Raw genomic sequence first — 14599 nt, forward strand, 5'->3', positions numbered from 1 at the left:
GTTTTATCAATCTAGCATATTGAATAGTGTACCATCTATTGCTTTGGATGTGGCATATAAACTTGTCAAGAAAGATCATACATATGATCTAGCAGAGTTATTGTTACAGCAAATCATGGAGAATCTAGGAGCAATCTGAAGATCTAAAGGTGCTCAATGCAAGTTTGGATCAGTTCTTGTTTGCATATTTTTCTATATTTTGGAAGATTTTCCTTCTATTGGGAAAGTTAATTAGAAATTAGATAGGTTAGCTATTACTCAAATTAATGAGTATATTGAGCAAATGGATGACAATTTTGAAGCCCAAATGACAAGTTATCTTGAGGATTTTAAGAAATCCATGAAGTAAAGACTTAGGATACCAGTTTCCCTAGTGGATCAACATATAAATGATATCTATTTCTTGGTTGACATTGATTATACTTACATCCAAGTAGTTGTTCCAAGGGTGAGATGGCTAAGACCATTGGGTTATGAGCTAGATGTTGATGAAGCTTCAACAGTAATCACAACATTTCTTGCAGAGGAAATTGATAAGGAGACACCCCATTTTGGAAAATATGATGTAGTATGATCTAAAGTTGATATGGAGTTGAAGACTACCTCCACCATAAATAAGAAAGATAAACTGGTGAAGAAATTGAAGAAGAAATTTGGTGAAGGAATTGAAGGGGCAGCAGGTGCAGAGGATGTAGATGAGGAAGAAGATGATGAAGAAGAAGATGAATAGGAGCAAGGCCCATTGGAAATAACTAAAGGCTTAGGTGAGGATGAAGATGAGGAAGAAACTGTAGAGGAAGAAGAAGTCAAGGAAGCACTAGCTCAAGCTGAGCTCAAGAAAAGAAAAGCCAAAGCTCAGCCTACAACCCAGCCCAAAGCCAAGAAGGCTATAGAGACAACTCAAGCAAAGCCAACTATACTAGTTACAAGAGCTACCATAAGGGCCTCAATTCAAAAGGAAAAGGAACAAGTCAAAGAGAATAAGAAGGCTATTAAGTAGACTGGTGTAGTGCAAAAGAAGCAAAGGAGGAAATATGTAGCACAACTAGAATCTAATGATGAAGAAAGGACAGAATCAGAAGACATTAGCTAATTCAGAGTGGTAAGCCATGCTTCTAAGTCTAACATTGATAAAATATGTGATAATGTTAGAAAGAATGCAGATTTTTCTAGTCTAAAAAATGTTGATTTTAAGAAATTAAGAAGAGAGGATCAGAATAAAGTAGAGGAATCAGTATATGCCATGATGGTAGAATTCAAGAACACTCCTCTTGAATTGGATAACAACTTATATGAAATTGTTGAAAATAAGTGGCATTATTCTTTAAAGATGGAAAATGAAATAAGAGAATCCACATTGGCACAAGTGATGCCAGAATTGAGCAAAGGCCAAATAACTAAGGCAAACAAGAAACATGGAAGCAAGTTTGTGCCAAAGTATAGAGCCTTTAGCATGTTGTAGAATAAAGTAGAAGATGTTGTCCATAAATCAATAAGAATGTGGAAATTGATATATGGCTTGACTATTGTCAAGGATGGAGAAGAAGATCCCTTTGAGGGAAAAAACACTAAAAAAGATGATAATGCAGAAGCAAATAAGGTTGAGCCTAGTGAGAAGGAGAAGGAAGAGAAAAAAAAGTAAGAAAAGGAAACAAAAAAAGGAGAAGAAGAAAAGAAAGAAGAAGAAAAAGGAGAAGAAGAAAAGAAAGAAGAAGAAAAAGGAGAAGAAGAAAAGAAAGAAGAAGAAAAAGGTGAAGAAGAGGAGACAAAGAAACAAGATGAAATGGCAATAGCCAATGAGCAGCAAAAAGAAAAAAGTGTGGAAGACACACAATTGCCACCTCCTAGTCCTCCACACATAGCACCTACAATTATAGTTACTATAAAGGATGTTCCTGACACTTCTGCTCAAAACATCAATCCTTTAACTATAGAGGATCTCAAGAAGATCCTTCACCAATCAACACTACAAGCACAATTATGCACAAATATAGTATTGGTGAGTGTTGATGAGCTACAAAAAGTTGTAGTAGCAATAATAAGGGAGAAGGAAACTACTCAAGAACAATCAACACAACCTCCCATAGATCAATCTAAAGAGCAAGAGGTACTAGACACAATTGCTAAGGTTGCTCTACAACAAGGATGACAATTACTGCTAAGGAGTCTACAAAAGAACCAACAAGACAACATTTTCCTGCAACACAGACTCTAGGTGCACCTCCTCAAATCATCATAATTGACCAAGGCAACTAACAAGAGAAGAAAGAAGCAGAGAAAACCCCTAAGGAGCAAGAGGCAATACAAATGTTGGTAAAATTTCCTACCTTAGGGACTCCTCAACAGAAGCCAAGCACTAATGTAATGCCATTGCAAATTTCTGCACCAGGCTTGAGCTCAACAAAGGTGACAAGGGTCCTTCACTATGGAGACCCTGATTTAGATGAAGAGATAGTCATACCTAGCTATGACTGAAAAAAATAAGCATTGAGAAAATTATTGAGATGTAGGAAGCCTTGAATAGGAGAAAAAGGAAAGAGATACTCAAGAAGGAGTATAAACAAAAGAAAACATTACATGAGATAACAGACATCTTTTTGGATTCCTTTAGCTTGCAGTCACCTAATGAGACCAAGTCAATAATAGAAAAATTGTTAGATATTGTAGAATAGGTGACCAATGAAGACCATGAAACCAATGTAAAACTCATGGAATGGTCTGAAAAGAAATTCCAAGGAAAAGTCAATGAGAAAATAGCCAGTGAAATAGCACTTTCATAGGTAGAATTGGCTAAAAATATTGAAAAGGTAAAAATTGTACTTGAGAATGTATTCTCATTGTACAAAAAGTTGTATATTTTTCCTATTTCACATAAGAGAAGGGCTAGAGAAAACTGAGCCTAGAGAAAAACCTAAAGATTTCTAGCATGCAACTACCAAAAGACCTAGCTCAAAGTGAGAAGCATTTTGTCCAAATGCTTCATATACAAAAAGAATTAGCTACACTAACAACTAAAGAGGCCAATATCAAGGCCAAACTAATGCAGATACAATCTTCCATTACCCCACATTTGGAAGTACTTCATAAAGAACAAGTCTATGTAGAGATTATTCTAAAGAAAGATCCCAATCTTTCTACTTTAGATGGACTTGTACATCTTGTTGTAGAGACTGTCATCTAGCATAAATCATTAGACATTGCTTTGAAGAATTGGGATGCAGCTCTCAAGATGATTATGGAGGTAAATAGTATATTTTTTTGTGAAATATGGTCTTAACCCTTAGCACCCTTTGACATTAGTGTCAAAAAAGGGGGAGATAAGACATAGTGTGGGGGAGATATAATGTTTTGGGGAATTGTAAATAAAAATGAAAGATAACACAGGTACAAAGTATGGAAAAAGGGTAAAGGCAAAGAGTATCAAATACATCAGCATGAGACAAATTTAGCACAAGAATTTTGATTACAAGAATGGAAATGGCACATCAGCTCAAGGGGAGTTATAAGAATTTTGAGGTATATTGCTCTTTACAAAATTTTGAACAAGTTTTTGAAATTTTGTATATATGTTGAATAGATTGAATAATGTACTCATAAGATCAAGCATAATTCTTAGTTATGTTCTTTTGACACTCATGTCAAAGCAGGAGATTATTGGTCTCAGAATGGTTTTGACAATTGAGTGTCAAAATACTTAACTAATTTTCAAATTGAAGTTGATTACACTATATGTGCCAACCTAGAATTCCAATAGGTGTTAAGCAATCTTCAGGTGTTGAGTAAAGATCAAATGCCGAGTCACTTTAGGTGTCGAGTGAACCATATGAGTCGAGTGATATGTAGGTTTTGAGTCACAATTGATGTCAAGCAAGACAGAATGCAATAGGTGTTGAGAAAACTAGAATCATGTATGTGTCGAGCACCAGTAATCCAATATGTGTCAAGTGACACAGATTGGACATAGTTGTTTATAATTGCACAAACACCTATGTAAACCATTTTTTGAGCCGACATAGAAGTGTCTCGAAGGATATTAAGGATAAGAACGAATCTTTTATAATTCCTATGCAATCAACATGCAACCAATGAGAAAAATGGAGAAGGTGTGCAACCAATAAGAAAAGTGCAAGGAATAAGCAGGAAATAAAGATTTAATATGGATCTTAGATCCATACCTAACCTTAAGTCTTCGAAATCCTTAAAAGGAGAATGAAACCCCATTGTGTGTGTGGATGAGAGCAATGTATGGGTAAAATATAGCAAAATTCAGAGGGAAGTGTGAAAAGACTTAGAGGAACATAGGAACATTAGAATATTCAATTGATTAGAATAGAGCAAGGGCATTGAATAGATATCAGATCTCAGAGGATCAAGATTAGAGAGTAGATCAAGTGCTTGAATTCAGCAATCAAGGATTGTAAGCTATCAGGTTTATTAGTCTAATAATCTCTAGCAATTGTATTAGAAGGAAAATCCTATGTTGATAGGTTAGCTTAACAGCTAGGTTGTAGATCCTTTGAAAAGGTGATAAAATCCTTTAACAAGGTGACACTTCATGTAAAGTATTTGTAAATCCTTTAAATAGGTCATTATTGATACAATGTAAAGTCTTTAATAGGGTAGACCATTAGAAGTAGTCAAACATTATTGCTGCAGTGATTTTGTAGGTATCATCCCCACCCTAGTTTGACCTTCTCATTTTGGAGGGTTTCTTGGTTACCAAATTTGGTGTTATATATTGTGATGCATGTGTTTACTTTATGGTTGTTTGATATGTTTACATGAATGAATTTTTTTTTCAGTTAAAATTTTTTAAGGTTAAAGTGTGATACTTCTGATTCACTCCCCCCTCAGAAGTATTCTTCCCATTTGATTATTACAACAATATATATATATAAACTGAATATGAAATACAACTAATAAATTATAGTAATCCAACACCGCTAATCATAAAACATAATAATATAATAGGCTTAAAAGAATCAAATTTTAGCAAATCAAAAAATTCAAGTAGGTGTAGGCATTATATCCACTCCCCCTAGAATTAGGTTTACTCTTGGAAGCCTACAAGAAAAATAAACTAAACTAGGGGTAGACATTACATCCACTCCCCCTAGACTTAGGCTTACTCCTAGAAGCCCACTATAATGACTAGGGTAAATAAAAGTCAAAGAGTATTATCTACAATATCAAACCAAAATCCTCATTTAAGAAGCTAACACAAATAAGTTAACTATGTATACACTTTTAGTCATTTAGAGCAATATGGTTCTGGTTTAATAATAAACCAAAAACCATATTGATCCAACATTTATCTTTTAAAAAATTACTAAAATAGATCCCTAAAACACTCCAAACAAAAGATCAACATCTCTAATTCCATTGGAAAACATAAAAGCTATAATGTATAGACATAAATCAAAAGTCAAGAACATAAATGTTATGAGTTTCTAAGTTTCATGTTAAAAGGTTCCACTACTTATAATTTTTTTTTTTCCTGTTCAAAATTTTTAGGTTCAAGTTTATAACTTTACTAGAAACACCCAAACAAGAACAACATAATGTTTGCAAAAATAATCAAAGGCATAGTATCTTAAAGAATAATCATAAGAAAGTATGTTTGAAATCCAACTCACAAGTTTTTCCTTTTTCTATGTTTCAAGTATCAACTCTAAAGTTTTAAGTTTCAAGTGTTCAAGTCTGAAGTTTCCAAGTGTTAAAGTTGCAAAAGATACATAACACTATTTACATTTCATTTCAATTCAACTAGTTCAAGTGTTCAAGTTTGCAATAGATATATATAATAGTTCAAGTTTTGATTTCGGTTAACTTGTTCAAGTGTTCAAGTTTGTAATAAATACATATCATAGTTTAGGTTTTGTTTTATTTCAACTAGTTAACAACTAGTGGTGTTCCAATATACCCAAAGCTCCCAATGTAGAAACTTGGGCTCTGATACCAAATGTAATGCCTACCAAGGGATCCAAAAGAAATTAACCTAGAGTTTCACTAAGTTTTCCAAACATTTTTTTTTAAGTTAAAGATAATAACTTGACAACAACAGTTGTAACATAGTGGAAGCAACTAACATTCACATAAACACATACCATGAAATAGATTACAATTCTTAAGGGTCCCATGATGTTGAATCACTTTTAAGTTTAATTAATAATAAATCTAATATATAATAAATCCACATCAAATAATGATATACCAATATGAAACCATTTAAATTATATGCAATTATATATGATGCCACTTGGCAATAAATAGAATGCACAATCATCCACTGTACAGGTTATAGGGTATGAAAGGCTGAAATAATATACATCATAAAATAAATTATATCATCTATTAAGATCTTATGAAATCAAATATAATACACTAGTACAACCATCCATCATAGAAATACAACAATAGATAGAAAGGAACATCTACACAAACACATCCAACAATGACATCTAACGGTTAGATCTCAATGGTATAAGAAAAAGCACTACCACCTAACCTCATGGAACCCAAAAAGGTCCACTCCCAGCATGCTGAGGAGACAGTCTCAAGTCCCAAACAATATAACAAACTCAACAATCAAAACCAACATCTAGGTTCAAGGAATCACCTGAAATAAATCTAACTCAAAGGTACCAAAACACAAGTATCAACTAATCCTAGAGGCAACACAGACACATAGGAAATTTACTATCCAAGCGGGCAAGTATCATCGCATGAATCAATGCTAGAGTTACCCTAGCAATCTAACTTGACCCCGGCCCCCTAGTGACTCTATGTGACACTAGTATCTTTTTGTACTGACAAGGCATACTAATGATGCATGGTCGCAACCAAGCATTCTTTCTACTCCCATCCTAGTATGTACTAGCACTCGAGGCATGGGCGAGAACATACAAAGGCTCTTATTAGGTTCATTTTATTCCCATTTAGTGTAGTGTTTTTACTTATTAAACAAATTACAATGGGTTACCCTGGAAGCTACTTTGGGTCTTGGCCTCCATTGCAAGCCACTTCCAAAAATTACATATAGATAACCCACCTTAAGCTCATAAAAAAATCATAAATCAAAGAATCATAGTATTTCACCTCAGCCCTATACAAGTGACTAATAAACATTAAAAGGTAATTTACAATAACCCATCAGTTCTTTACAAGCAACTGGAAAGCATCCAAAAAAATACTGATAGAAGATTCAAAAAGGTTAAGTCAAATATGTCATAGCATGACATCACCAAGAACAAATCATACAAACACCTCAGTCTTATAAAAGAAACTGGAGAGCAATCCAAATACAACTGATTGAAGACTCAAAGGTTATATCAAATAGCTCACACCATTCACCTTAGTTTCACAAAAGAACACTAGAAAGAAATAACAATCAATAGATCAAAACACATCATAGAGCATACCAGACACATTACCATGGTTTAGTATACAAGATCAAGATCAAAACATCATCATGACATCACAAAATAGAACTCCCAAGCCTCTGGTAAACATCCTGACTGGCCAAAGCTAAGTCAAACCCAAAAATCCCAACACCATTAAATGGCAAATTACACAAAGTGCATACAAAAGTGAATTTTATAATTCATTAGGTTTTTAAAACCCTAAAATCCAATATTTACTAAAGGTTCTTAGATTAAATCATAGACAATTCTATAATGGAAATCAATTCTCTCAAACAAGAGTTTCAACCCAAAGAACTTCTAAAAATAGAAACCCAATAAACACAAAGAAGATAAGAATTAGAAGAATGAGCAACTACTGCACAAAATCACAAGATCCTTCTTGGATTTGATACTAAAACAATGAACGCATAAACACGCAAGAATCTTCCTTTTCCTTAAAAAACCCTCTTTCCAAAAATTAGCTCCTCCAAACCTATGTATCTAGAAATGAGCTCTAATTTCCTTAATAAAGAGTTTTTCCCCCAAATCAAGGCTTTGATCATGCAATCATGTGAAAACCCTTTTTATTTAATTACTATATTTATCCAATTTAATTAAAATAAACTTTATTAAATTATAGTGTCATGTCCCCAATTTTTAGGTGACAGTTCGATTTAATTAATTTAATTAATGGTTGTCCAAGGATGACTAATTAATTATTTTAATTAAATAAATAGTTATTAAAAGATAACTTTATATTTAATAAAGTGACTTGGAAAGTATTTAATAAAGTCACTTGAGGGATAAGATCAAAAACATTCTAGAAGTCTCTGGAGAGGATGGAGGAAAAAGAATAAATAGGCACCCCGGGGCTCCATTCGAATCAAGGCAGTTGATTATCTCTCTTTGTGTTTTCAGGTTGTGATTCAATCACAGGTGTATTGTGGAACCTAGGGTTTTCGCAATTGTCACAGTTGGCCATTGAGAACGATAACTCTCAATTGGTACGTGATTTTGAGGGTGTGAAATATCATCCGAATTATTGCAGATTGGAGGTGACGCTGCAGTCATTTCATCGGAGCGAAATTTGCGGCCAAGGGCCAACGTGGAAGGAATATTTTGAGAATTATTTGTAGAATAGAGAGAGCTGCAATATAGGACCGCCTTTGTTCATTGTCAACCAAGATTGAGATCCATCTGTATCAGCAATGATTGGAGATATATAAATTGCATAAGCATTTAAAGTTCAAAGAACGGAAGACTTCTTATCAGCAAGCATTCCTGTTTAATGTTGGAATCAAAGTCTGGACTGAAGACATCTTTCCAGCCAGCTTTTTCATTAGAGGCCGAACCTGGACCGTAGGCAAGTTGCAAAGATCAGTTATGGTGGGGTTCCTATGAAAAACGAGTGCATTAATCTGCAGGGCATCTTCGTCATTGGAGGCAAAATCAAAAGGTGAAATCGCAAGTACCATCTGGACCATTATGAAGGGCATTCATGCGTGCGGATTTTACACATCGCTGACGGTATTGCATTTGGGAATCCAACTACAATCAACCGTTGTCTCAGCAATACAACTTCCTGCCTCCGATTGCGGGTTTCACATAAGTTTCACACTGCTGGCGACATCAGTCCAAGATGGACATTTCAGAGTTGGTTGAAGAGACTCGCGATTCCAATACTTTAGCAGCTGCAATGAAATAATGGCCTGTATCAGAGTTCTGAATCATCAGCGATACCAAGGGACGCAAGACTTGAAATAAGTTATCTCCTACAGTCGGCATCAGGTATCAACGTTAGAGGGCGATCTTGTGAGAGGAGGCAGATAGAGGGATCAAAAAGGTGCAGGAGTATGTATTGGTTCTTTGCAGAAGGTCAAAGGCGAGTTTAGGGCAGAGACGGAAATATAGCAACCAAAGATCTGCGCAAGACTTGCGGAAATTGGCAGTCGAATATCTGAGACTCTATTTTGACCATCAGCATCCATCACTTGGCAATCTCAGAACGATGATATTTGTGCATGAATAAGGGAGCCGGCGGTAGTTTCCTTGGTAGAGGTCGCAGGCTTGATTTGACACGGGTGCCGATAGGGCGTTTTGTTGAACAGTTGGAAATAACTGCGATACCATCTGATTTGCTCATCCGATAAATATGGGAATGATTCCGCACGGGGTAAACAGTGACAGCAGCCTGCATCCGGTGGACTTAACTCATGATGGGGAATGATGATGACTGGAAGAACAGCGGATGGAGCAGAGTCATGTTTAAACAAAGATCTATTTTGTGAAGCTAATTATATTGGCGCCGATGAAGTCATTGAAATTGGTGATTATGGGACTTCTGCCATATTTTTATCTAATACTAACGCAGCTACTTGGTTATTGTTGATAGCTCTACTTTAGCGAAGGATATAAACAAAAACTCACTTCCACCGTCTGCCTACTTGTGTAGCATTAAGGTGCATCAAGGAGAATAGATAATTACGATGGTTTCATCTCTTGCTTCAGTATACTTTTATTTAGAGAATTCTTTTGACAGTCATTGTTCAACTGAATCACTTCCCGAATTTTGTCATTTACTATTGCATAAGGATTGATCTTGTTCATGTCAAGTACTTTGAGTAATCATTCTCCAGTATAATTACTTAGTGTTTTCAGTTCAGTAAGGACAGAGCTTGTTGAATAACTGTTTGACGAAATGTGAAACCTTTGAAGTGTTAAATTTTGGGTGTAAAAAGTAAGCAATAACCTGTCAGGGTTATTTCAGTGGTATCAGAGTGGTTTTTCTTGCCATCCTGTGGGAAGAGGACCGACTTACATGAGTAATCAGCACTCGACTTCAACCAAGATGTACAGGTACAGCACAAAGTCTCCAAGGACACAAACTCGGACAAGTAATAGAAATAGTATGCAGAGTCAGAAATGTGGAAAGGAGGACTATTCAGGCATTCAGGATGAGCTCAGAAAAATCAAACATAACATGTCTGAACTGTTGGTTAAACACCACCGTATGCTTGACAGGCTGTCCATCCCAGCTAAGGTGAATAAATCAACTGGATTTCGTTTTGTCAAACCTTCACACAAAGCGTTGACTGATACAATGAGAGATGTTACTAGGAACCTTAATGAGGAATTCGAGGAACAAGTGTGCAACTGGTCAGAGGTTCCAGTTCAGCCTTAGGAAGAAGCGGTGAAGGACATTACGCTGATGGATAGTAACTGTCAACTTGATACTCAAGTTGAGACAGCTGAATACGGGTTTCCCAAAGGTGATGCCTCAGGTACTCAAGGTAGTTTGGTTTCGACAGGCAATGATTACAGTAAAGTGAGTTCAGATGATGATGAAGATGTCATTGTTCATGATAATGAGATACCTGGTGGAAATGAGCAGACATCGAGCATTTATGATTTTGCTGACAGAGAATACTAGGTTCAGTTAGATGCTTCGTCACATGAGGATGAAATTGGTGGTACTTCACATGATTTGTCCAGCCAGCTGAAGGTAAGCAAAGATAGTATTGTGGCTTCTTTATCTCATCATGACAGGATGCGGGAGATGTTAGAAGAGCACATCCACATGATTCAGTTACAAGGAAGACATAAGGGAGTTCAAGCAAAATCTTCTTGTTGTGACTTACATGCAATTGGTGAAGGAATGGGAACGACGAAGTTGAGCTATTTACATCTTCTATCAGACCGTGACCATCTTCTAAGCCTTGCCAAAGACTATTCAGATGCCTTGAGGAGGAAGGAGGAGGAAGTTGTCAAGCTTTCTTGCGAGCTTGAGGACACTCGAGCAACTTTGGCATTACAGGACTGGGAGAGGCATAGAAATGAGCATGGCATGGAGCTGGGCTTAGTTTCATCTTACATGCCTGACATTCAGCTCCTTGCAGCAGACGGATCATATATGGTAGCTAATAATGTTACGTGTTCATCTTGCATTCACATCCAGGATACAAGGACAATGGCAGACAGGTATGTGAAGTTAATTGGTATTGGTCACATTACTCAGGTAAGTAGTTTTCTTGAGTTACCAGTTGTTTCTTGCATATGGATTCGGGAATGTTTCAGCAGCATTTGGGATTCAGTCAACCGAAGATCTTTAGCACTTTATGATAGCCATGATTGTTTGAGTACTATCATGGATTTGATTAGCATAATATACGATGTTATCTTTCCCTGTGCCAGCAGAACATCCGATGTTGGTATTAGTTTTTATACACCGGTATTGGGTCTGGTTTATATATGTAGACAACCATTCTTGCTGAAGGGTGTTGAAGATTTTTCATATTTGGAAGCATGTACAGATAAGTCCCAGGATCGTTTTGACCTTGATGACATCCAGGAGGATGAAATGGACAGTTTTGAAGACACAGCTTCTTTGACAGTTTCTTTAGGTACAGAAGAGCTTGATAGCAGGACTACAGATTTTGACACTCTGGATGTTGATATGAGTTTTAAAGTTGATTCAAAAAATATGGATGATAATAATCCAGAGACCAGTATTTTTGAAGACATTCCTCCAGTCAATGTGTCAGAGGGAGTTTATAGAAGACAGTCTAGCCAGAGCCATCATGTGGTTAGCCAGTTGAAAGTTAGTGAGCGAGACATTGCTATCGCTTGTGAGCATTTTGATATTGCTCGTCGTTTGTTGGCCATTACTGGTTGGGGTATGGCTATGAAAGATGAGTCCAGTGGTGGTTACTTTTCTTTGGCAGAGATTCATGCCTTACATGAAGCTGTTCGGATTTTGAAGCAGGATTATTTATGATTGCTAGCCGACCGTGATCACTTGGTTGAGTGGGGGAGTACAACATATGAGGCACTCTTGGATCATGAAGAGGAGGTGAGTGAACTTTCCCAAGGGCTCATAGCGACTACTGAGGCATTAGAGGACACACAGCGAGATCTACAGAAGTCGCAGTCTCAGTTGAAGGAGGTGACCGTGGAGTTGGAGCATTTGCGGTCAAAACCAGCCTCAGACCCAGTTCATTTGACTACTGAGGTAGATGATAGTAAGTACACTCCTACAGTTGCTTTTGAGGAGCTTATTGTTGAGACTGACACACATGTTTAGGGTTTGGAGGAAGTTGGTCTTAATGAGTTTGGGATACCGGTAGAGTCAAGTTTTCAGATTGATTCTTCTCAGATAGTTGATAGTGTGGTACAATGGGGTATGCCACCTTCACACGAGGACCAGTTGTGGTGTGCAGGGAAGTATATTGATGCTTCCTCGTATAATTTTTACTGCACTGAATCGTTTATGGAGTATTTGCTGGACAGTGCATGTGTTCATTTGGACTCGCATGAAGTGACAGAAGGTGTTCTCATCCATGATACTAGTGTTATTTGCAGATTGGTTGAGAAGATTATAGGGGTCCTTTCTACTATGCTACCTCACAGGGATCTCAAGAAGGGGTTTGTTGAGTAGAGTGCACAGGGACCTATCCGACCTACAGTCACTCGGAGTCAGAAAATGGAGCCATATGTTGATAAACAGTTCAATGATGATGAGCTAGCAGCAGAATTTGGAGGTTCTTACCGGCATTATACGGTAGGGTACGCTCATCATTTCTTTTTTGACACAGAGATAGAAGATTTTATTTCACGCAGATGTAGATTGGCTCCAATTTCTTATCATCCATTAGGGGATAAATTGGCACCATATTTTGAAAATAAAATTGGTAGTAGCAAGTTACTCAACCTGCAGCATCGACAGACCCGGAGTAGTTTTTCAGAGATTGAATTTGATGGCAGTAATTCAGGTATCTATGGTTGTTGTCATATCTACAATGCAGTTGGGTGCAGGTGTCTTTTTGACAGGGGCTTGAGTTTTGATAGAGTTGATGTTTCAGTTGGCTTGAGTTCCGCAGAATGGTTTCTTCTACTGACATCTACAGTTGGTTTTCAGATGATTTCATCAGAGTTGTCAGTTGTTTGGATGTTGAGTACAGTTTCTCAGCTACTGGTATCGATGATTTCTCCACGGGAGTATGATGCGGATTGGGATGATACACAGATTTACATTTGGGATCCAGGAAGACTAATTGGTTCATGGTTCAGCCATTGCTTGGGGACAAGCAATTTCAGGAAGGGCGGACTGTCATGTCCCCAATTTTTAGGTGACAGTTCGATTTAATTAATTTAATTAATGGTTGTCCAAGGACGACTAATTAATTATTTTAATTAAATAAATAGTTATTAAAAGATAACTTTATATTTAATAAAGTGACTTGGAAAGTATTTAATAAAGTCACTTGAGGGATAAGATCAAAAAATTTCTAGAAGTATCTGGAGAGGATGGAGGAAAAAGAATAAATAGGCACCCCGGGGCTCCATTCGAATCAAGGCAGTTGATTATCTCTCTTTGTGTTTTCAGGTTGTGATTCAATCACAGGTGTATTGTGGAACCTAGGGTTTTCGCAATTGTCACAGTTGGCCATTGAGAATGATAACTCTCAATTGGTACGCGATTTTGAGGGTGTGAAATATCATCTGAATTATTGCAGATTGGAGGTGACGCTACAGTCATTTCATCAGAGCGAAATTTGCGGCCAAGGGCCAACGTGGAAGGAATATTTTGAGAATTATTTGTAGAATAGAGAGAGCTGCAATATAGGACCGCCTTTGTTCATTGTCAACCAAGATTGAGATCCATCCGTATCAGCAACGATTGGAGATATATAAATTGCATAAGCATTTAAAGTTCAAAGAACGGAAGACTTATTATTAGCAAGCATTCCTGTTTAATGTTGGAATCAAAGTATGGACTGAAGACATCTTTCCAGCCAGCTTTTTCATTAGAGGCCGAACCTGGACCGTAGGCAAGTTGCAAAGATCAGTTATGGTGGGGTTCCTATGAACAACGAGTGCATTAATCTGCAGGGCATCTTCGTCATTGGAGGCAAAATCAAAAGGTGAAATCGCAAGTACCATCTGGACCATTACGAAGGGCATTCATGCGTGCGGATTTTACACATCGCTGATGGTATTGCGTTTGGGAATCCGACTACAATCAACCGTTGTCTCAGCAATACAAATTCCTGCCTCCGATTGCGGGTTTCACATAAGTTTCACACCGCTGGCGACATCAGTCCAAGACGGACATTTCAGAGTTGGTTGAAGAGACTCGCGATTCCAATACTTCGGCAGCTGCAATGAAATAATGGCCTGTATCAGAGTTCTGAATCATC

General features: G+C 37.0%; 1 pseudogene; it reads left to right on the forward strand.

The window, feature by feature from the left end:
* Positions 1–10833, forward strand: part of LOC149564027 (serine/threonine-protein kinase Aurora-2-like) — a 76184-nt pseudogene extending 65351 nt beyond the window's left edge.
* The last annotated feature ends 3766 nt before the right edge of the window (positions 10834–14599 follow it).

The sequence above is a fragment of the Cupressus sempervirens genome, chromosome 4, assembly GCF_028749045.1.
Source record: "Cupressus sempervirens isolate cs-2001-9-10 chromosome 4, ASM2874904v1, whole genome shotgun sequence".
In the NCBI taxonomy this organism is placed as follows: Eukaryota; Viridiplantae; Streptophyta; class Pinopsida; order Cupressales; family Cupressaceae; genus Cupressus; species Cupressus sempervirens.